Genomic DNA, 22,316 nt, shown 5'->3' on the forward strand with positions numbered 1-22,316 from the left:
TTAAAAAAAAAAATTTATTTATTTTTGTAAAAATACGTTTTAAATTTTAAAAACATAAAAATATAATATATATATATATATATATATATATCTATATATATATATATATATATATATATATATATATATATATAAGAGTTTGTTTAAAATATATAAAATCATAAAGTATTCCTATTTCTATTTTAGTTTTTAAAATATAAGTTTTTATTTATATAAATATTTTATATAAGTTAAAAACAGAGAAAAAAATAATATAAAAGTAATCGGGCCGACACTGTAACAGCCCAAACCTTTGAACTGGATCCGCAGGTCATGCGACCGCATGACTATATAACTAACACTCCATGCGATCGCATGGAGTGACTTGACAGGTCTGATCATTAAACTGAATCGAATTAGGGTTAGGTTTTAATATAATTATTATTAATTAATTAGTAATTAGGGTTTAGTTTTTTAATATTTAGTTTAGTTTTAAATTAATTTGTTTTTTTAAGTTTTAATTAGCTTTAATAAATTACAAATTAATACTTTTATTAAATAATAATATAAAAATAATATTTTTATAAAAATTGTATTTTTAAAACTTTAAGTTTTATTTTTAAATTTTGTATCTTTTTAATTGTTCATTCGTATATTGTATATTTTATCGTTCGTAATTAGTTATAAGCTAATTTTTGCCGTAGTAATTTTTATTTCTAGATTTTTAGGCTTTGCCGTAAAATCCCTTAAGTGTTTTTTCTATATAATAAGATTTAGATGCTTTAGAATTTTGCGACGCCGTTTTAAGATTTTAGTACTTTTTAAGTTATTGCCGTTTTGGATATAGAATTCCTTTTAAGCTTTAATACCTTTAGACGTAAGTTTTAATTTTTAGTTTTTAGACTTTTTAGTTTCAATTCTTTACTTTCTTATTATTATTTTTCGACCTTTTATTTTTCGACGTTTTTCGACGCGCTCTTTTTCTTTCTCATTTCTACGTTCTAGTTTTTAGGACATAGATTTTTTTTCCTTCAAAATTTCGACGAAAAATTATTTTAAGCGGTTAAATTGATAGACATCCAAAATTTTCTGGTTCGTAGTAATAGTTGGATTTGTTAGTGGCGAGTTGTGGGCTTCCGATTTAAAGGGTCCTGCCTACCTGCTGCATCTATTGGCTATTCAAAACGTGGGCAAAATCAGAAAAGTCTATTAATTTGATAACTTATATCATTTTTATTTTTATAACTTATATGATATTCTGTGAATGCACCGAGCAAAACGTTCACCACCTTTCATACGTTCACCGCCTGTAACTCGATTAAGACATCTAGCCAATATTGTCGCCGTTGATTTTTCTTTAGAATCGTCATCTAGTCGACCAAGTACTCTGATTCAAATTTCCGATAATCCATTTTTTGAACCCGACCTCACAATTGAGAATCCGGAGGATATTCAGGGACAATTCAGAGATCCTGAACCACTAATCATTCCTCCTGAACCACAAATTACTCATCCAGAGATTGTCGAGGAAGAAACCGTTAAATTAGAATCCTCTAGTGATTCAGATTCAACAAATTCAATCATGGAAAATCTGGAACCTCTAAGTATGGAAGACCGAATGAGGGTAAACGCACTGGCCAAGGTCATGCAATTACTCAACCAGACATTAATGCACCAGATTATGAAATCAAAGGACAAATCCTACACATGGTAACTAATCAATGCCAATTTAGTGGTGCGCCGAAGGAAGATCCAAACGAACATCTTCGAACCTTTAATAGGATCTGTACTCTGTTCAAAATCAGAGAAGTTGAGGATGAACAAATCTATCTCATGTTATTTCTCTGGACTTTAAAGGGAGAAGCCAAAGATTGGTTAGAATCGTTACCTGAAGGGGCGATTGATACATGGGATGTTTTAGTTGAAAAATTTCTTAAATAATTCTTTCCGGCATCTAAAGCCGTGATACTTCAAGGAGAAATAGTTACATTCACGCAAAAGCCAAATGAAACTCTATATGAGGCGTGGACAAGATTCGGAAAGTTGTTGAGAGGATGTCCTCAACATGGTTTAGACACTTATCAAATAGTACAAATATTCTACCAAGGATGCGACATTACTACACGCAAAGACATCGACATAGCAGCTGGTGGTTCCATTATGAAGAAAACCGCAACTGAAGCATACAAAATTATTGATAACACTGCTTCCCACTCACATGAGTGGCATCAAGAAAAAGATATCGTTAGATCATCTAAAGCGGCTAGAGCCGATTCTAGCCATGACTTTGATTCCATTTCCGCAAAGATAGATGCTTTCGAGAGACGAATGGAAAAGATGACTAAAGATATTCACGCAATACGAATTAGTTGTGAATAGTGTGGAGGACCACATTTGACAAAAGATTGTCTTAGTATTGAACAAATAATGGAACAAAGAGAGAATGTTTCATACATGAACCAAAGGCCTGGAAATAATTATCAGAATAATTATCAACCGCCAAGACCAAACTACAATCAAAACCAGAATTATAACCGAAACGTTCCATACAACAACCAACAAGGTCATAGCAATCAACAAGTATCTAATAATACTTATAATCAGCAAATACCTATTTTTCCAAATAAACCACCACAAACCGATGATAAAAAGCCAAATTTAGAAGATATGATGTCGAAGCTAGTTGAATCTCAAACGCAGTTTTTCACATCTCAGAAACAAACTAATGAACAAAATGCTCAAGCATTTAGAAATCAACAAGCTTCTATTCAAAATCTGGAACAAGAAGTAAGCAACCTAGCAAGGTTGATAGGTGAAAGAAAACCAGGGAGTCTACCTAGCGATACAAATGCTAACCTCCGGAATGAAACAGCTAAAGACATTACCACGAGAAGTGGTATTACACTTAAACCACCTGAAATGCCTGTAATTTCTGATGACGCTATTCCTACTACACAAGCACCACAGCCTGAGCAAGATATGGAAACAGAACCGGTAGTTGAAAAGGTTAATGAAGATAACACATTTAAGGCTAAACCTTATGTTAAACCATACAAACCACCGCTTACTTACCCAAGTAAAATGAGAAAAGAAAGACTTGAAGCCGAGCAATTCAAATTCCTGGATATATTTAAACAAATAAATGTAAATCTTCCTTTCATTGATGTGATTTCAGGAATGCCAAGATATGCTAAATTTCTGAAAGATCTAATCACAAATAGAAAAAAATGGAAGAACTCTCGGCTGTTACAATGAATGCTAATTGTTCTGCAGTGTTGTTGAATAGGATACCAGAAAAATTATCAGATCCAGGAAGTTTCACAATTCCATGTTTTCTGGGTAGTCTTAGTTCAATAGAAGCATTGGCAGATTTAGGTGCTAGTATATATTTAATGCCGTATTCACTATACGCTAAACTAGACCTCGGAGAATTGAAACCAACAAGAATAAGTATACAACTAGGCGATCGATCAGTAAAATATCCTAGAGGGATAATGGAAAACATGCTAGTTAAAGTTGGTACTTTAGTATTTCCAATAGATTTTGTTATTCTGGACATGGAAGAAGATTCTCGAGTTCCTCTCATATTAGGAAGACCATTCTTAAACACAGCTAAAGCAATAATAGACGTGTTCGGTAAGAAATTGACCCTAAGTATAGAGGACAAGAGTGTTACCTTTTCTGTTGATAAAGCCATGCAACAACCGCAATCTGCAGATGATACATGTTATTATATTCAAACTATAGATTCACATGCAGAATTGTTAGAAGAATTTACAGAATTACAAGGAACAGGAGAATGTTCTTTAGGAGAAGGAACTGAACCAATTGATGAAGCTGAAATGTTAGTTGCACTAATGGCTAATGAATATGAACCAACAACAGAAGAACTTCGAATGCTAAAAGAGGAAGCCAGATATCGATACAAATCATCGATAGAAGAACCACCAATATTAGAGTTAAAGCCACTTCCAAACCATTTGGAATATGCTTATTTACATGGTGAATCTGAATTACCTGTAATAATATCGTCTTCTCTTACGGAAAATGAAAAATCTCAACTCATTTCTGTGCTAAAAGCTCATAAACCAGCTATTGCATGGAAGATTCATGACATTAAAGGTATATGTCCTTCGTATTGCACGCATAAAATCCTTATGGAAGAAGGTCATAAAACCTATGTGCAACGCCAATGAAGACTAAATCCAAATATGCAAGATGTTGTTAAGAAAGAAATTATTAAACTGCTAGATGCAGGATTAATTTATCCAATCTCTGATAGTCCATGGGTAAGCCCAGTTCAATGCGTACCTAAGAAGGGTGGCATGACTGTCATCACAAATGAAAAAAATGAGCTTATTCATACTAGGACTGTAACAGGATGGCGTGTTTGTATTGATTATAGAAAATTAAATGACGCCATCAGAAAAGATCACTTTCCCTTACCTTTCATTGATCAAATGTTGGAAAGGTTAGCCGGAAATAGTTACTATTGTTTTCTTGACGGTTTCTCTGGATACTTTCAAATTCCAATAGCACCCGAGGACCAAGAGAAAACCAAGTTCACGTGCCCTTATGGTACTTTTGCTTACAAACAAATGCGATTTGGACTTTGCAACGCCCCTGCAACCTTTCAAAGGTGCATGGTGGCGATTTTTCACGACATGATAGAAGAATGCATGGAAGTTTTCATGGACGACTTTTCTGTCTTCGGTGATACATTTGAATCATGATTAGTTAATCTTGAACGAATGCTTATTAGATGTGAACAATCAAATCTAGTACTTAATTGGGAGAAATATCATTTCATGGTTAAAGAAGGCATCGTTCTTGGTCATAAAATTTCAAAAGAAGGAATTGAAGTGGATAGAGCTAAAGTAGATGTAACTGCTAAACTTCCACATCCCACCAATGTTAGAGGAGTTAGGAGTTTTCTAGGGCATGCCGGTTTTTACCGACGTCTCATAAAATATTTTTCTAAAATTGCCACTCCTATGAATAAACTCCTTGAAAAGGATGCTCCATTCATCTTTTCAGATGAATGCATCAAATCTTTTAATATTCTTAAAAAAAAAACTCACTAATGCGCCGATCATGATAACTCCAAATTGGAATCTACCATTTGAACTTATGTGCGATGCAAGTGATTTTGCAATGGGAGCCGTTTTAGATCAAAGGATTGAAAAACGATTTCAACCTATTTATTACGCTAGTAAGACGTTACAAGGAGCATAAACGAATTACACAACTACTGAAAAAGAACTCCTAACTATTGTCTTTTCTTTTGACAAATTTCGTTCATATCTCGTTCTAGCAAAAATGGTGGTCTATACCGACCATTCTGCTCTTAGATACATATTTTCAAAACAAGATGCCAAATCACGTTTAATCCATTGGATCTTACTCTTACAAGAGTTCGATATTGAAATCCGAGACAAAAAGGGAGCAGAAAATCTCGCCGCTGATCATCTTTCTCTTCTTGAAAATCCCGAATTATAAGTTCTAAATGAATCGGCCATACAAGACAACTTTCCTGATGAATATCTTTTGAAGATCGATTATAATGAAATTCCATGGTTTGCAGACTATGCAAACTACTTAGTATGTGGATTCCTTGAAAAAGGGTTGTCATACCAAAAACGAAAGAAATTCTTTAGTGATATAAAACACTATTTTTGGGAAGATCCACATTTGTTTAAAAGTTGTCCCGATGGAATAATACGCCGATGTGTATTCGAAGATGAAGCTAGTCAAATCTTAAACCATTGTGACACAGGACCAACATGAGGGCATTATGGGCCTCAACTCACAGCAAGAAAAGTCTATGACGATGGATTCTATTGGCCTACAATTTTTAAAAACGCACACCTTCTTTGTAAATCCTGTAATGCATGTCAAAGGGCCGGAAAATAAGTCAACGTGATGAAATGCCACAAAATGTCATTCAAGTATGTGAAGTATTTGACGTTTGGGGTATTGACTTTATGGGTCCATTTCCAAAATCTCATAATAATCTCTACATTCTCGTTGCCATTGATTATGTATCTAAATGGGCGGAAGCACAAGCTCTCCCAACTAACGATGTACGAGTTGTAGTCAACTTCTTAAAACGTCTTTTTGCTAGGTTCGGAACACCGAAAGCTTTAATTAGTGATCGGGGTACTCATTTTTGTAATAATCAACTTGAGAAAGTTCTCAAAAGATATGGAGCAACTCATAAAATCTCAACCGCTTATCATCCACAAACAAGTGGACAAGTTGAAAATACCAACCGAGCATTAAAACGTATTCTAGAGAAAACCGTAGGATCAAATCCGAAGGAATGGTCCATGAAATTGGAGGATGCACTCTGGGCTTTTAGAATAGCCTACAAAACTCCAGTTGGAACCACACCTTTTAAACTTGTTTACGGAAAAGCATGTCACCTTCCTGTAGAAATTGAGCACAAAGCATTTTGGGCTTTGAAGACATGTAATCTTGATTTCCATGAAGCCGGACGTCTGCGGTTAATCAACTAAACGAATTAGAAAAATTGAGACATGAAGCATACGAAAATTCGTTAATCTATAAGGAAAGAACGAAGAAATGGCATGATAAAAGAATCAGAAGTTCAAAAGAATTTAAAGAAGGAGACAGAGTTCTTCTTTTCAATTCACGATTCAAGCTATTTCCTAGAAAATTGAAATTAAGATGGTCTGGACCATTCATAGTTAAAAGAGTTTTCCCGTACGGAACAGTAGAATTAATAAATTCAAATGGGGTTGAATTTAAAGTTAATGGTCACAGAGTTAAACATTACATAGATAATCCAATGGAAGTTGAAGATGAAGTTAATCACAATTTCGACACCACAGCTAACTAAGTGTGGGAAGATTCGAATCTTTTAAGGGTAATATGTATTTATGTAAGAGTTAGATATTCTGTTTTCGTGTAGTTTCCGAGAATGGAATCCGAATGGTCTTTCCCTCGCAGACCCTAAAGAACTAGTCTTCTCCCTCCATTCTGAATTTTTATTTCTTTTAGGTTTTACGAGATGAAGAATTCCTTTGATCTGAACCATGGTCTACTACTACACGCTATGATTACTAAACGTAATAATAACATCTTCCCGAGTGAACTGATATCATTCATAAGAGGCAAAATGGACGAAGTGAGGAAAGAACTCAGGAAAGATCATCATAAGACACATTTTGGTAAAGGAAAATCAAAATTCGCAACAAAAAGAAGAGCACGACACCTTGAAAGATGTCATAAATGCGGAAAATGGTTACACGAAGGTAAATGTTTGAACAATCAAACATATTCAAATACCGAATTTGTTACTCTATGCAGAGAAGGACCGTTCATATGTTTAGAAGAAAGTTATTGAAGAATCGAGGTTACGCTTATGTAGCTATGGAAAATCAAATTACACGACTCTCCTATGAGTCGGCTAAAGCAGGACTCTGAGAATTCTATCTCACAGGTATGTATGTACAATTTTATTTTTTATTTTATTGCTTTTAACCTTTTGATAATAAACGCTGAATCGTTCGCTATAAAATATTAAATTGATATTCAATAAAATTAGGTATGCGAAACCGAAATTATTGATATCATACAAAAATTTATTACATCACTGCGAAATTTACCGTTTATTCATAAGATATAAATATCTTTAATCAATCAATCCAAAATATTACAAAAATTCGTCAGGAGTAAAACTAGGTAAAATAGCCGAAATTACTTTACTCAAAAGAGGGGCATATATTTTTGATAATATTTGATTTATTAAAGTGGGATAAAAAAAGACCAAAAAGATTTTTAATTTTATTTCTACCTTGTTTTTAAAATTAATATATTAATATTAAATTATTATTGTAAATTTTTAAAAACCAATATAATTAAGTTTGTAAATATTTTAAAAACTAATATTTTCAATATAAGTTTGTAAAATTAATATATTTAAATATTAATGATATTTATATGAATTTTTAATTTTATGCATTTTAAATTTGGTGTGAATTTAAAAACAAAAATGTACTTTATTTCATTAAGTTAAAAATATGATTTCTAAAATTCATCGTGAGTTGAAGACTAGGTCGTTGAACCGAAATTGCTTTACCCGAGGACGGGACGAAAAGTTTTATTATTATTATTTTTAATCTTATTGATTTAAAGTATGCCAAAAACATATAAAAAAACCCAAAAATCTTTGCTTTTAAAACAACGCTTTAAAATGACAAATTTTAAATTTTGTCGAGGGACGGATTAGGTAAACATACCCAAACAACTTCTGCTTAAATAAAAAAGAAACAAAATTTTAAATTTAATCAATTTTTGTTTTATAAATTAAAGGTTTTTATTTAAAAAAAAAAAGCCTGGACCCCATGCGATCGCATGGAGTTTACACTGCCAACCCATGCGATCGCATGGGCTGGAAATGCTGGTCAAATACAAAAAGCTCAGCGAGCTGTTCTGTTCCCATCACAAAACACACACACATACACGAACATACCCTCAAAACACACTCAAATTTCATCATTTTTCAACCAAAATCCACCAATTTTCGTCCTACAATCCGCTATAAACATGCCTTTCTTCGAATTTGGGAGCAAAAAGGTAAAGATTTCACCCCTAAACTCATAAATTTCCTAATTTTTGTGATAATTTCAATTAATTGCAATAAACTTAGTTTGATAATTTATAGTGTAATTAAAGATAAATTATTAGTATATTATGCTTGTATAACCTAGATTGATGCTATTTAACATGATTTGAAGCCTTAAACTTCAAAATTTTTAGAAATCTAGGGTTTGTGTTCTTGAGCAATTTGGGGCTTTTTGATATAAACAGGTTATGACCAATTTTTGTTATGAATTAGTGCTAAATTAAGTAGTGTAACATGTTTAGGTAGCTAAATGATCCAAACTTTGATCCTAAACATGATTTTTGAGAATTAAAGTGGACTTTTTAAGTCTAAAATTCATGAACTTGATTAATTTGATATAAATGCCATTTGAAACTTGTTTAATTGCTAGTAATGATTATTTTGACATGTTATTTGAAATAAAAGCTTATGAACTTTGTAAAGATTTTCATATGTGCTTATTTGAAAAAATTGTAGAATTGATAAAAATATGAAAATGAGTATAAGTTTAATATGGATTAAACATGTTATTGTAATTGTTTTAATTTGTTATTTTGCTAACACTAATGCATATTTGGATGCAAAAATTTTGTGTTTAATGTGTTTTGTAGAGAAATACAGATACGAACGGTGCATTATCGTCTAGGCAACCTGATCCGGAACCACAGCCAGAGATGCAATATCACGAACCGGAACAACAGCCTGAACAACAACAACATTATGATCAACATGTGCCATACTATGAGCCGGAACCACAATTTTTTATTGCCTACATAGTATTTCCCGTTCACCATATAATAGAACACCCAACAATTCATGAAGAACAGTTGCATCCCAATGTAAGGATTGATAGAAGTTGGAGAGATTACCCGACGTACCAAAGTAACAAATTTAAGCTTTGGACCAAAAATGTAGAAGTACCAAGGGTAGTAGATTGGGAGCCTTTGGAAAGGGTCCACCTAGCTAACCCAGTTAGGCAGCATCTAATCCAAAGATATGGTAGCTCTTCTTTTCCCGATTGGAAACGTTTATTTACCACTCGTAGGCCTGTATATAAGGAGTGGTGTGTTGAGCTAATTGTAGTGACCCGAACTTTTTCATGTTTATATATATTAAATGAAATTGATATTTACATGATTAAGTGTTTCCAACATGTTAAGCAATCAAACTTGTTAAGACTTGATTAATTGAAATAGGTTTCATGTAGATAATTGACCACCCAAGTTGACCGGTGATTCACGAACGTTAAAACTTGTAAAAACTATATGATGACATATATATGGATATATATATATAGTTAACATGATATTATGATAAGTATGTATCTCATTAGGTATTTTAACAATGAGTTATATACATAAAAATGAGCCTATTGAATTGAGAAACTCGAAAACGATATATATAACGATTATCGTTATATCAACGTCTTACTAATTACATATGAATCATATTAAGATATTGATACACTATGTTTAACATGATAAAATGATAATTAAGTATATCATTAAGTATGTTAACAATGAACTACATATGTAAAACAAGACTACTAACTTAATGATTTCGAAACGAGGCATATATGTAACGATTATCGTTGTAACGACATTTAATTGTATATATATTATATTAAGATATATTAATATATATTGATACATCATAATATCATGATAATTTAATAATTTAACATCTCATTAGATATAATAAACATTGGGTTAACATCATTTAACAAGATCGTTAACTTAAAGGTTTCAAAACAACACTTACATGTAACGACTAACGATGACTTAACGACTCAGTTAAAATGTATATACATGTAGTGTTTTAATATGTATTTATACACTTTTGAAAGACTTCAAGACACTTATCAAAATACTTCTACTTAACAAAAATGCTTACATTTACATCCTCGTTCAGTTTCATCAACAATTCTACTCGTATGCACCCGTATTCGTACTCGTACAATACATAGCTTTTAGATGTATGTACTATTGGTATATACACTCCAATAATCAGCTCTTAGCAGCCCATGTGAGTCACCTAACACATGTGAGAACCATCATTTGGCAACTAGCATGAAATATCTCATAAAATTACAAAAATATTAGTAATCGTTCATGACTTATTTACATGTAAACAAAATTACACATCCTTTATATCTAATCCATATACCAATGACCAAAAACACCTATAAATACTTTCATTCTTCAATTTTCTTCATCTAATTGATCTCTCTCAAGTTCTATCTTCAAGTTCTAAGTGTTCTTTATAAATTCTACAAGTTCTAGTTTCATAAAATCAAGAATACTTCCAAGTTTGCTAGCTTACTTCCAATCTTGTAAAGTGATCATCCAACCTCAAGAAATCTTTCTTATTTACAGTAATATATCTTTATAATACAAGGTAATACTCATATTCAAACTTTGATTCAATTTCTATAACTATAACAATCTTATTTCGAGTGAAAATCTTACTTGAACTTGTTTTTGTGTCATGATTCTACTTCAAGAACTTTCAAGCTATCCAAGATTCTTTGAAGCTAGATCATTTCTTGTCACTTCCAGTAGGTTTACATACTAAACTTTAGGTAGTAATGATGTTCATAACATCATTCGATTCATACATATAAAACTATCTTTTCGAAGATTTGAACATGTAATCACTAGAACATAGTTTAGTTAATTCTAAATTTGTTCGCAAACAAAAGTTAATCCTTCTAACTTGACTTTTAAAATCAACTAAACACATGTTCTATATCTATATGATATGCTAACTTAATGATTTAAAACCTGGAAACACGAAAAACACCGTAAAACCGGACATACGCCGTCGTAGTAACACCGCGGGCTGTTTTGGGTTTGATAATTAAAAACTATGATAAACTTTGATTTAAAAGTTGTTCTTCTGAGAAAATTATTTTTCATATGAACATGAAACTATATCCAAAAATCATGGTTAAACTCAAAGTGGAAGTATGTTTTCCAAAATGGTCATCTAGACGTCGTTTTTTCGACTGAAATGACTACCTTTACAAAAACGACTTGTAACCTGTATTTCCGACTATAAACTTATACTTTTTCTGTATAGATTCATAAACTTAAGATCAATATGAAAGCATATCAATTGGATTCACTCAAAACGGATTTAAAACGAAGAAGTTATGGGTAAAACAAGATTGGATATTTTTGCTTGTTGTAGCTACGTGAAAATTGGTAACAAATCTATATTAATCATATCCTAGCTAACTCATATTGTATTATACATGTATTCTAATATATTATGTAATCTTGGGATACCATAGACACGTATGCAAATGTTTTGATATATCATATCGACCCATGTATATATGTTATTTGGAACAACCATAGACACTCTATATGCAGTAATGTTGGAGTTAGCTATACAGAGTTGAGGTTGATTTCAAATATATATATACTTTGAGTTGTGATCTAGCCTTAGACGTGTATACACTGGGTCGTGGATTGATTCAAGATAATATATATCGATTTATTTTCTATACATCTAATTGTGGACAACTAGTTGTAGGTTACTAACGAGAACAGCTGACTTAATAAACTTAAAACATTAAAACGTATTAAAAATGTTGTAAATATATTTTGAACATACTTTGATATATATGTACATATTTGTTATAGGTTCGTGAATCGACCAGTGGCCAAGTCTTACTTCCTGACGAAGTAAAAATCTGTGAAAGTGAGTTATAGTCCCACTTTTAAAATCTAATATTTTGGGATGAGAATACGTGCAGTTTTATAAATGTTTTACGAAATAGACACAAGTAATTGAAACTGCATTATATGGGTGAATGATCGAAGCCGAATATGCCCCTTTTGCTTGGTAACCTAAGAATTAGTAAACCGATCTACTAATTGACGCGAATCCTAAAGATAGATCTATTGGGCCTAACGAACCCCATCCAAAGTACCGGATGCTTTAGTACTTCGAATTCATTTTTATCATGTCCGAAGGATTTCCTGGAATGATAAGGGATATTCTTATATGCATCTTTTTAATGTCGGTTACCAGGTGTTCACCATATGAATAAATTTTATCTCTATGTATGGGATGTATATTGAAATATGAAATCTTGTGGTCTATTATTATGATTTGATAATATATAGGTTAAACCTATAACTCACCAACATTTTTTGTTGACGTTTTAAGCATGTTTATTCTCAGGTGATTATTAAGAGCTTCCGCTGTTGCATACTAAAATAAGGACAAGATTTGGAGTCCATGCTTGTATGATATTATGTAAAAACTGCATTCAAGAAACTTATTTTTGATGTAATATATTCTTATTGTAAACCATTATGTAATGGTCGTGTGTAAACGGTATATTTTAGATTATCATTATTTGATAATCTACGTAATGCTTTTTAAACCTTTATCGATAAATAAAGGTTATGGTTGTTTTAAAAATGAATGCAGTCTTTGAAAAATGTCTCATATAGAGGTCAAAACCTCGTGACGAAATCAATTAATATGGAACGTTTATAATCAATATGAACGGGACATTTCACTAATGAGTACTATAGCTTTTAATAAGGATGTAGATAGGTTAGACGATAAGAGTTTTCTTAGATTTTTACTTGACCGTAGGATGTACAGGATGTCCATGCTGGACATGGCCAGGGCTTTACAGATTTACACTCCCGCTGAATTACTATCACCTGATTGTACAAATTTGATTTATCATGGTGAGCGGGTAGATAGAAATTTTGACGCTAACGCCATCTGGAGGCGTATGTCAAATTTTAATGTGTTTACGCGGGGAAGAAGACACTCCTATTTAGATATTAATAAAGCCGAACTTCGTATAATACATAGATTCTTAGCAAACTCGATTACACAAAGAGGTAACAACAAGGAGAAAATGACCTTACACGATTTATTTTACCTTAAGTGCATTCGAGACACTAGAAGCTTTGTTAATATCCCATACTGTGTTGGTTTTTATCTATCCAAAATAGTGGAAGGCATACAGGAAGGGGGAATAATAGGAGGAGGTATTTTTGTTACTCTCATTGGAGAGTATTTAGGTGTAGATAGGGAACAAGGGGGTCCAATGATGGTGGTTAGGGAACAAGATGAGACTTTAGGTTTGCAAGTCTATCAAGGTGCAAAGGTATTGACTAGGAGACGCAATCATGCAATACCATATCAGGGCCGCCATCCACAGGTAGAGAGGGGTTCAGATGAGGAGATGGAGGAAGCGGATGACATTAGGGATGTCATTAGGGATAATGCTACTGACGTTTTCCAGCGTATAGATGAGGTAGAAATGACTAAAGAGGATAGGCATCATCGGTGTGATCCAGCTATCATATCAGGTACCAAATAACTACATTCCAACTCGGCCTGCTTACTATCCACCACATCAGCCCGACATGCGACCACCCTATGACTTGTATGACCCCAATCAAGCCTACCAGAACACTTATCACCAACCATGGAACCCGAATGATGATATGAACTGGAACCCCTATCCAAATCAATAGTGTTCCATTGGTGATGTCTTCTCTTTTATTATTTTTATCTATTTATGCTAAACATTTAACATTGTGATACTTTTATGTAATGTTTAATATTTTTATTATTTTGTACTAATATTTCATTTTTGTAATTTGAAAGTGGGATATTAAGTCCCATTTCAAATTACCATGCATGTTTATATTTGTATTGTATGTATTTTATCTCATGTACACAACAGGATAAAATAGCGCATTTTCAAAGACTGCCATTAAGTTCAGCAAAAGCAACTAATTTTGACGACAAGATGCAAAATATATGTGAAATAACAACAGACGGAATGAACAAATGATGTGCACCATTTATCATTCAACACAAACAACAATATGTTTGGAAACTTTGGTAAAATTTAAACATTTTTCTACGCTAATCACCCTCAATAATTTAAATTGCTACTGATTTCTTGCAAATGAGGGCATTGCAAGATCTTAAGTGTGGGAAGGGATTAAATTCTTTCGGTTTTTTAATTTTTTTTGACTTATACACTTGGTTTAATAGCCGCCATTAAATTTTACTAGTAAAGCAGTAGTTGTATTAGAATCTAATGCTCTCTGATAATAAAGAACAGCCATAGTCTTATATACTGACTACCCACTTCTAGTAAAAATTTTAAAAATTTTCAAATAAATGAATTCAAAATCATGTTTATACATATTTATGAACGATAAAACTAGGTGTTAACACCAAAATTATTGTTACCTCGTAAAGGACATAAATTGAGAAACAACCTAAAATGTTAAAATTCATTTAAAATGGAATAGAGGAGAATAAAAAGACAAAGAAAGGAAAATAAAAGCCAAGTGTGGGAAAAATTTACCAAGTTATTTAGAACATATATCACATATTTTTGTATAAATAATTGAAGATACTTTTGTTTTGGACGATATTAATCAGTTTTACCCAGTTTATTGTAATATAAATGGAATTTAAAAGGAAGTAAAGTCTTCCGAGAGAAGAAGACACGCGCTTCTTGATTTAGGTCAGGAAGTTGTCGTCCAGACCAGTTGTAGAGTCTACGAAAAACCTTGAAAAGTTTTCTCGAAAATCAGCTGGAAATCCACGGACCTCAGCATCAAATAGGGTCGCCAAGTGGTCAGACTTATCCTAACCATGAGAGGATCTGTATAGTACAATGGGGGGCACCGTGCAACTTAGCTTATAAGACTAATGAATCAGATCTCCAGAAAGGATAATCTCCTTAAAGATCAAAAATCAGCTTTTAAGCCTGATATTACTCAATCCTTGGGATTGACCTTAAAGATTGAGAATTACAAACTCATGGAATTCGATGATATCTAAACTCGAGCATGAACGAGAAAATATTTTGATCAAATTACAAACCGATTTGTTTTCTGAAAACCCTATTTTCAATGCGTTCATTTCCATTGAACGTAAAATCCTAAGAATTCATCGGAATTCATTAGGTCACCTGAACCAAATCGGGTGTCAACCTTAAGAACAGTGGTTGCATAGCATGGTCGAAGACAGGACCTTGTGCCAGACCGAAAAACTATAGGGTGATCTTTACTATTGCTCCTACAAAGGATAGTAATTGCATCCGACACGATATAGACCATAATCAAAAGCATGTCATTAGACATTGCCTTAACAGTTGCTTGTTCAACGCTTTCCTTTACAACCGGACAGTAGTTTACCAAAAGGTAATATACGGAGCAAGTAAACTGGACGTGTGCTTTCGTAATACAAGGTTAGCAAGTGGGTGACACAATACCATAAGTTTTAAGCTAAAATTTTCAAATCTAAAACCCACAAAACCCACAAAAACATTTTGCAAACACCGGTGAAGGGTTATTCCGGAAAACTTATCTAGGGTAAAAGCTAGATTGAATTTTCAAAAGATCAAATGTTTTCATAAAGATCCAATTTCCTAAATGATCTAAATTTTTATAGTCATATGAGACTGTAAACCACATCGTTACTATCATTGTTCATACCGTCGTATAGAAATCACTGATGTACAAAGTGTGAAGAATAAAGAAGTGATTCAAGTATGTTTTTATTCAAAGTTCTATATTGCTTGAGGACAAGCAACGCTCAAGTGTGGGAATATTTGATAATGCTAAAAACGAACATATATTTCATAGCATTATCCTTCAAGAAAGACAAGCTTTTAGCTGCAATTGTTCTATTTACAAGTGATATTCGTTTAAATATTAAAAGGTGAAGACAAAAGACAGATTCAACGAATTGAAGATGCAAATGACCAAAACGCTAAAAAGTATAAAGTACAATCCAAGTGGTTCAATTTATTGATAAGAAACGTCTAAAAGTAACAAGAGTACGAGCCGCGAAACGCAAAGTACAAGATATTAAATCGTACGAAAGGACGTTCGAAAATTCAGAACCGGGACATGAACCAACTATCAACGCGCAATGCAACGGAGCTAAAATTATAAGTCAATGACGCACTAGAATATAATATAATATATATATAATTATATAAAATTATATATATTATATTATATATTAAATAAATACGAGCAGCCCACGTTTAAAATGCAATGTGACCAGGAGATGGCTGCCATGCGATCGCATGGCCTGGTAGCCTTAAACCCATGCGATCGCATGGCTCACTGTAGCTGGCCAGGTTCTATAAAAAGGCAGTTTGCTCGACGTTTTATACACACCCTTTTTCTTTTCCTTTCTCTAATTCTCAATCTATATATATATATATATATATATATATATATATATATATATATATATATATATATATATATATATATATATATATATATATATATATATATATATATTTATAATTTTAATTTTAATTTAAGATTAATAATAATAAGGTTATGTTAGCGAATGTTTTAAGTTTGTAAGTCGAAACTCTGTCCGTGTAACGCTACGCTATTAATACTCATTGTAAGTTTTGTTCAACCTTTTTAAATTAATGTATCGTAGCTAAATTATTATTATGCTTATTTAAGCCTAAGTAATCATGATATTGGACTAAATATTAAAGACGGGGTTATTGGGCTTTGTACCATAATTGGGGTTTGGACAAAAGACCGACACTTGTGGAAATTGGACTATGGGCTATTAATGGGCTTTATATTTGTTTAACTGAATGATAATTCGTTAATTTAATATAGAGATTTACAATTTGAGGTAATTATAAATAACCACATACACTCGATCGGATACGATATGCGGGATATTTATAAGTACTAATAATCGTTCATTAAACCGGACACGGGGATGGATTAATAGTCAATGGACTCATTAAAACGGGGGTGGATTACATACAAGGACACTTGGTGTAATTGTTAATAAAGTATTAAAACCTTGGATTGCATACAGTTGATAACCTGGTTTAATCATTAACAATGTATTAAACCTTATTACAGTTTAAGTCCCCAATTAGTTGGAATATTTGACTTCGGGTATAAGGATAATTTGACGAGGACACTTGCACTTTATATTTATGACTGATGGACTGTTATGGACAAAAACCAGATGGACATATCGAATAATCCAGGACAAAGGACAATTAACCCATGGTAATAAACTAAAATCAACACGTCGAACATCATGATTACGAAAGTTTAAATAAGCATAATTCCTTTATTTTATATCTCATCGTACTTTTAATTATTGCAATTTTATTTATCGTCATTTTATTTTTCGCACTTTTAATTATCGCAATTTTATTATCGTCATTTACTTTACGCTTTAAATTAAGTTATATTTATTTTTAATATTTTACATTAGGTTTTAATTGTGACTTAAGACATAAAATCGACAAACTGGTCACTAAACGGTAAAAACCCCCTTTTTATAATAATAATAATACTACTTATATATATATATATATATATATATATATATATACAAATATAGTTTAAAAATATAGTGTTAAACTTGGCTAGCTCCCTGCGGAATGAACCGGACTTACTAAAAACTACACTACTTTACGATTAGGTACACTGTCTATAGTGTTGTAGCAAGGTTTAGGTATATCCATTCAATAAATAAATAAATAACTTGTGTAAAATTGTATCGTATTTAATAGTATTTCGTAATAAAAATATAACTATTTCGTATACACCTTGCATAACATCAGTACCCATATCCTACCAGCAAAATGCAGGGTTCCATCGGCTTTTACTTCAAGTTGTTTTTCTAATCCTTTGCTCATTTCGCCTTTTTTGTTTTCTTCTTTTAAAGCTTCTAACTGTGCTGCTTGAATTTGCTTTGTGAGATCAGTACGAATTGTAATATTCAAAGCTCGGACCCTAAGAGGTTTTACTCTTTCTTTTCGACTCAGCTACAACATTAGCCTTTTCGGGGTGGTAACGGATTTCATAATCGTAATCGTTTAATAACTCTACCCAGTGATGTTGCCTCATATTGAGTTATTTTTGATCAAAAATATGCTGAAGACTCTTATGGTCGGTGTACACTGTACACTTGGTGCCATATATATAGTGTCTCCATATTTTGAGTGCAAAAACTACTAATCCAAGTTCCAAATCGTGCGTCGTATTGTTCCTTTTGTGAATTTTTAGTTGTCGTGAGGCGTATGCGATAACTTTTGTGCGTTGCATTAATACACATCCTAAACCTTGGCGCGAAGCGTCACAATAGATCATGAAATCATCATTTCCTTCCGGTAATGACAAAATGGGTGCAGACGTTAACTTCTTCTTTAATAACTGAAATGAGGATTCCTGTTCCGTGGACCAATCATACTTCTTTCCCTTTTGAGTCATGCAGTTAAGGGCTTGGCGATTTTAGAGAAATCTTGAATGAATCTTCGGTAGTAACCAGCAAGACCTAAAAATTGGCGGATTTGTGTTGGAGTCTTCGGTGTTTCCCATTTACTAATGGCTTCGATCTTGGCAGGGTCAACTTTAATTCCATGTTTACTGACAACATGGCCCCAAAAATTGGTAACCAGAAATCACACTTAGAAAATTTTGCGTACAGTTCTTCTTTCTTGAGTACCTCTAGTACCAGTCTGAAGTGTTGCTCATGTTCTTCCTTGTTCTTCGAGTAAATCAATATGTCGTTGATAAAAACAATAACAAATTTGTCTAAATACGGTCTGCAGATGCGATTCATTAGATCCATGAATACTGCTGGAGCATTAGTCAATCCAAAAGGCATGACTAAAAACTCATAGTGACCGTAACGGGTTCTGAACGCGGTTTTAGGAACATCTTCTTCCTTTACTCTCAGCTGATGATATCCGGAGCGTAGATCAATCTTAGAATAAACACTTGATCCTTGCAATTGATCAAACAAATCATCAATCCTCGGTAATGGGTACCGATTCTTGATCGTTAATTTGTTTAATTCCCTGTAATCTATGCACATCCTCATAGATCCATGCTTCTTATTGACGAACAGAATAGGAGCACCCCAAGGTGAAAAACTAGGGCGAATAAATCCACGGTCCAATAATTCTTGCAACTGGTTTTGTAATTCTTGCATTTCTGAAGGTGCAAGTCTATATGGGGATCGGGCTACAGGTGCAGCTCCTGGTACGAGATCAATTTGAAATTCTACACATCTGTGTGGATGTAGCCCCAGTAATTCTTCTGGAAATACTCCGGGATATTCTCTTACAACCGGCATGTCATCAATGCTTCTTTCTTCAGTATCGATCTTCTTTACGTGTTCCAGAATAGCATTACAACCTTTTCTTATAAGTTTCTGGGCCTTCATACAGCTGATAAGGTTCAGCTTTGAGTTGCTCTTCTGCCCATAAATCATTAATGACGTTTCATCCTTACGAGGGATGCGGATCGCTTTCTCAGCGCAAACAACTTCCGCTCTTGTTTTGGACATCCAGTCCATGCCAACGATTACGTCAAAACTTCCTAATTCTACGGGTATTAAATCGATTTTGAAGGTTTCACCAGCGAGATTTGTTTCACAACCATGGTAAATTTTATCGGCTTTTATCAGTTTACCATTAGCTAATTCAATAGTATATTTATCGTCTAGAGGCAATGATGCACATTTCAGTTTAGAACTAAAGTCTTTACACATATAACTTCTATCAGCACCCGTATCAAACATAATAGAAGCTAGTTGATTATTAACGGTAAACGTACCCGTAACTAGATCAGGGTCCTCACGTGCTTCGCTGACATTAATGTTAAATTCCCTCCCACGTGCGGGTTCTTTGTTCTTCTCCTTATCAGGGCATTGATTTATAAGTGACCAGACTTCCTGCATCTAAAACATTTCTTGACATCAGTCGGTTTTGTCTTTACTTCAGAAATGTTGGCATAACAATCTTTCACCACATGTCCTTTCTTGTTGCACTTATCACAGACTACTTGGCAATAACCTGCATGATGTGTGTAACAACTTTTGCAGAACGGATGGTGTCCCTTATAGTTTGGACTAGCAGTTGCCCCATCTTGTTTACCTTTAAAAGTTTCTCGCCTCTTCAGGTGATTACTTTTGCCCTTATAGTCTTCCCATTTCCTCTTTCCTTCAGTTATCTTGACTTCGGTAATTGGTGCCTTAATCGAACTCTCAGTGATCTGGTCCATGAGTTGGTGTGCCATTGTCATGGCTTCCTACATCGTATTAGGTTTGGACGATGTAACATTTCCTTTGATATGGATCGATAAACCGTCAATATACATTTCTATCTTTCGTTTCTCGTTTGGCACCAATTCGGGACACAATAAGGCTAGTTCCATGAAATGATTTTCATTGTTCTTGAGATTCGCACCGAAAACCTTTAGATTACGTAACTCAGATTTCATTTTTCTGATCTCGTTTCGAGGACAGTATTCCTCGATTAACATCTTTTTCAATTCTTCCCAAGAGATGTCATATGCCGTATCTACTCCTTCTGCTTTAGCATAATTGTTCCACCAAGTAAGTGCACTATCTTGCAACGTGCACAGAGCATACTTTGACTTGTCTCCGTCCACACAATTACTGATTTTGAAAACGAACTCCATCTTTTCAAACCATCGGGTTAGACAGACTGGTGCCTCGGTTCCACTAAACGTCTGTGGTTTGCATCCTTGAAAAGTTTTGTATAAGCATCCGTTTCGTGAGTTTGTGTTCACGGCTACTGCTTTGGCTGCTGCTTCAGTTGCTGCTTTTGCTACCTCGGCTGCAGAAATTCTTTCATTCACACGTTTCTCGACTAGTTCCTAAAACTCAGCATCCGACATTTGAGACATGTTTCTTCAATAAACATATAAGATAATTTAATCACGTAGAATATTATAAATGTAGCGAGTAATTAATGGTACATCGTGGCATATTAATAATATGAACCAATTATTATAAAAGTGTTTTCTTCTTATTAGCGTTTTATAATTATTTCTTAGGGTATTACCTACCCGTTAAATTTCATACTTAATAGCTTAATACAACAATTAACTACTACCGTTCAAATAATATTCTATTATAAAAAAACTAATGCATTATCATTTCACGCTTTATTCTTCAATGCATTATCGTACAACGATATAATACCACTTATTCACATAAGTTTATTTTACATAAAACATATGTAAGATAAATAAAGCATACTAATTAATATTATACACTGCGTGAAGTGATGTCGTAGTGGAAATGGTTTTTAAAAGCGGTGAGGCTTCTTGTTATCAAGTACTAGAATAATGCTTATTCGAGCGGTACGTTTATATTTTTATCGAGGTTCTGAGGTACTTGATACCTCAATAGAGTTGGTAAGACAAGGGTGACTAGGGGTAGCAACATTAGGAGCAACAATTGCGTTATTAATTTTTGGATTCGGCAATTCTGGGTTGGTGACTACATGTTCCTTTCCTTTGTTAACTTCTTTTTCAGTAATCTCCTTTACTTCCTCCTCCCCCTCGATGATCTCATCTAATGAACTGTCTGAGTCATGTGTAGGAGAATATGTTTGACCGGTGGTCATGAGCCGATATCTGCCAGGCGTAATCGGCACAACCCCCCGTCGGCGGTGTATCTGGCTAGTGTCCATGTTCGTTAAGAAATGGACGGCCCTCGTTTATTCCAGGGATCACGGTACCATCGAAACGATACTGTGGGTTCAAAAAGCTAGGGCTGGGTGGAGCTGGGACCTCATCTGGGTTTACCTGGAGTTGAGATTCCCCGGCTAACACAATTTCTTCTTTAATAGGTATTGGAGCGTCCTTTTTAGTTGTGG

Source organism: Rutidosis leptorrhynchoides, chromosome 1 (genome assembly GCF_046630445.1).
Source record: "Rutidosis leptorrhynchoides isolate AG116_Rl617_1_P2 chromosome 1, CSIRO_AGI_Rlap_v1, whole genome shotgun sequence".
NCBI lineage: Eukaryota > Viridiplantae > Streptophyta > Magnoliopsida > Asterales > Asteraceae > Rutidosis > Rutidosis leptorrhynchoides.